Genomic DNA, 4029 nt, shown 5'->3' with positions numbered 1-4029 from the left:
ATTAAAGGATCCATAGGGGATGCCACAGATCCATGCCACAGATCCATAGGAGATCCACGGTGGCTTCCCAGTCTACCCTATGATTTGGCTTCAGTTTCGAGGAGGAATATTCAAGTGCTTATTTAATTAGTGCTTACATTCGTGTGAAACGCTCATACAAATAACCTGAAAGATTTGAGGATTTAGGTCATAAATGACTACAACCTCAGAATCCTAAAACGAGTTAGGGCTTAGATCGTACAGCAGAGCCATACGAATACCTAACGAAAATGTTCAGGATTTATGTTGCGCTAGGCGAACAACCTCGAAATCCTATGAATTGTTGTTTTAAATTCTTGGAAATAAATGGTTTAGCTGGGGAAGACATGTTCTGCTGTTGAAGATGATCGTGCTGCCCACCGCGCTAACTCCAAATCCCTTGTCGTGACGAGTTTAAGTTTTTCCAAAGGTGTCCAATTATGATGTCAAATCAAACGACCTCATGATAATAGTCCTCTAAACATCCTATATGGAAAGGAGACATGCTTAAGGCTATGTAATATAAAATATGCAGTACAGGGCAAACAGTAGAAAACACAATAAAAGAAGCAGTGTACATGCCATATATGACAGTAACAGGTATAGTAGAAGTAACAATATAACATGCTATATAGAGTGGTGGCAAATACAGTAAAAGGAATAGTATAACATGCTTTACAGAACAGTAGCAAGTAGAAACAGGAATAATTTAACATGCTGTACATAACAGTAGCAGATATAGTAGAAAAAACAATATAACATGCTGTACAGGGTAGTAACAGGTATAAACAAGAATAGTATAACATTATGTAAATGTAAAACGAACCTGTACGCCCATGGGATCCGTTGTTTCTTAAATTAAGCAAGCTGAAATGTATTGCAAAAAAACGAAGTCTGGAAGAAAAGCCATCTAGGAAATTCGAAGAAGAGTGTAACGACGACTTATGGCCGAAAACTCGAGAACATCAACGAGAAAAGACTGGAGTAAACATCTTCAAAAATTTTGGAGAAATCTTGAAGAAAAGAAAAAAAACACGAGTGCTCTATCCAAAGCTTCGTTAAAACAAAAAGTTCAAGTAAGGGGGACCGCAAACACTTGTGTAGGGCTGGGCTCAGATATATGTCTATGTACTCGAGGGTCCACGAAGGCTACTCGGTCACCCGAATGTATAGAACCCGCTGCTCATCTAGAAGTATGTCTTGAACCTCACCTAGAGGGCTAGCTAAACAGGTATTCGTCAGGTGGACAATCGATTTTTAAAAATGTATTTTTAAAATTTATATTTTTGACATGCACATAGTTTTTTTTTTTAAAAAAAGAGATTATCAAATTTTATTTTATAGCGAAGAATATATTTTTTATTTTTTTGAAATAAGTTTTAGCAATTTTTTTTTTATTGTCCACAAGTCGATTACGCTGTCGGGCATGAGACTGCCAACTATCTAAGGAGGTTTGAGCCAACTCCCGCTAGACTTATGTCGGTGGAGGATACCGTTATCCTATTGTTCATCAAATACTTGAATCTTGATGCTTTAGAATATGACATCTTTCTGTTCTATCTTCGGTGTGCCTTTATCATCACCACCCTACGCCCCAAAACAAACTACTTGCGACCTTGTTTGATGGTTTCACGTATAACAAAAAACTATACGTGGACACTTATGCGCCGGATATAAGTATCGAAAACCGAATCAAGAAGCAATGAAGAAACAAAGAAATAAAAGAACAAAAATGGGGTGAGAGAGAGGAGATACTGATCCATATAAAACACCGAAAATGAGAATGGATCAGCTCTCAAAAACTCCTATCGAAAAGACCTGAAAAAGTAGGGTAAAAAATTTTTCCTAACAAACATAAAATGCCACTTTGCGCTGATTTTCCAAATCCCAAAAACGTATGATTAATCAAATCAACCAAATGCTCTCCCAAATAAAGCTTGCAAATCTTCCCAAATCCCAAAGTTGATATCAAAATCTTCTAACTTTCAAATTAATCCATAGCCTCACATATCAAATAAGCATAAAATCTTCCAAAAAAAATCAATGAAATGCTCACGACCGGGGTTACTACAAAGAGATGAACAACAGGTAAGGCTTTCGACCAGGGCAACAAAAAGAAAAGGGAGGAGCTATTAAAGCTCACGGCTAAAGAAACCCAAGGCCAAAAGAGGCCCACGGCTAAAGGCAGTAAGGGACAGCTGCTAAAGCCCACGACCAAAGACAACCCAAGGCACAAGTGAGGCTCACGGCTAAAGCAACCCAAGGCACAAGTAAAGCTCAAGGCTAAAGCAACCCAAGGCATAGGTAAGGCTCATGGCTAAAGCAACCCAAGACACAAAAGAGGTTCACGGCCAAGGCAAACCCAAACCGATCCTATGGAGATATTTGATATACATAGGAGAGTGAATGGACAAACCCTCACAAAGCCTCCAAACCGATTCCAAAGCATTGTAAGCAAGGCCCACAACCAAGAACAAAGCCAAGACACGAGGCAAGGGAAAGGGAAGGCTTACGGACTAGCCTGAGTCCAAGGCATAAGGCAAAGTCCACGAGCAAAGCAAAAGCTAAGTTTCAATAAACTCAACATCCAATTCTTCCTAAAATAAGAAACCGAGTGCAAAACCGAGCCCTTGCACCAAACCAGCTCTCGGGTAAGGTCCAGAAAAGGCAAAACCAAACCAAGCCAAACTAAGCCAAACTCTTGGGTAGGGCCAGGAACAAGTAAAACCACGCCCTGCACCAACTGTCACGCCCTGCACCAACTTTAAATCATTTGGGGATAAGCTCGCACATATATTGGACTTAGAGTAGCCAACCCCATGCCAAAATAAGCTTTACAAGTATGCAAACTGGATCAGGCAAAACCGAGCCCCAATAGAGGCTAAAACCGAGCCACTCAAAGCCAAAACAAAGTCCAAGCATATCATAGATTAAAACCCAAGCCTTAACAAAAATTAAAATTCTAGCCATCTTAAGGTAAAATCGAGTCAACCCAAGTTTTTTATCAAATTCCATATTAGTTAAAAACCAAACCGAGCCAAGCAAGGCTAAAACCCGAACCCAGCAAGGGTCGAAAACCAAGTTGCAATTGAGACCTCCAACACTAAGCCACAATAAAAGTTAGAGCAATATTCTCATGCTTTTAAGACATCTTAAGATAGAACTACCACATGCTTTGAGTGAAAGTGGATGAAAGCTTCGTAATACACATACTAACATGCTCATGAGAAGGGCCAATTATTTCAAAACCATCCTCTTAATTACTTCCAACATAAGTATGCCTTGAGAGATAGGCAACATGCCATGATTTCAGCACTTTAGATAAGCAAAGTAAAAGAAAGGACTAATAGCATGCCAAATCTAACTTCTAGCATATATGCATATTTTTTTTTATCTTTCACATGCTTTGAGTGATAAACATTTCCAAATACAAGCATAGTGGCAACTAGAGTACTAAATCATACCCTGAAACCATCATCAGAGGCTCGACAAGGTTAAAACCGAGAGTCAGTAAAGCACAGAGAAAGGGGGGAGAAGAAAATATACACCCTGAAGCTTTTAAATGTCATTCTCACATAACAAACGTATAAAGAGTAAGTTAGAACATGTTTAGGAATGAGACATAGTAATTTCCCTATTCTAGCATGCTAACAGGACAAAGGAGACGAATGAGTGAGAAAGAAAAAGAGCAGAGTTTTCTCCCTCAGAAAGATTTTCGGCCCCTTTTGGGAGCTTCACAGAGGAGCTCTCATATACGCTAAGGGCAAAGGAGACGAATGATTAAGAAGATACGACAGAGGGATCGAGAGATGCAGAGGATTAGATCCTCCCAGAGGATACGATTCGTGGCAGAGGAGATCGAACCCATATCGCAGAAGATAGGATACGAGGGATGGGCGCTTGTGTGATTTGTCCCACGTGCGAGAGGCGAACGCGGGAACCAAACCTCCCCAACGACACGAAGAAGGAGCGGGCCGGGCGACCGAACGGGCCGTCCTAGGGCTAAGGCAG

The 4029-nt window shown here is 40.3% G+C and overlaps 1 protein-coding gene across 3 annotated transcripts in view; it reads left to right on the top strand.

Annotated features, from left to right (window-relative positions):
• The window catches only part of LOC110028741 (peroxisome biogenesis protein 1), a 61789-nt gene that overhangs the window by 7895 nt on the left and 49865 nt on the right, over positions 1-4029 (top strand). The gene's annotated exons all lie outside the window — the stretch shown is intronic.

This window comes from Phalaenopsis equestris, unplaced genomic scaffold, assembly GCF_001263595.1.
Source record: "Phalaenopsis equestris unplaced genomic scaffold, ASM126359v1 Scaffold000522, whole genome shotgun sequence".
In the NCBI taxonomy this organism is placed as follows: domain Eukaryota; kingdom Viridiplantae; phylum Streptophyta; class Magnoliopsida; order Asparagales; family Orchidaceae; genus Phalaenopsis; species Phalaenopsis equestris.
Note: the sequence above shows the minus strand (reverse complement) of the source record. Positions and strands in the feature narration are given on the sequence as shown.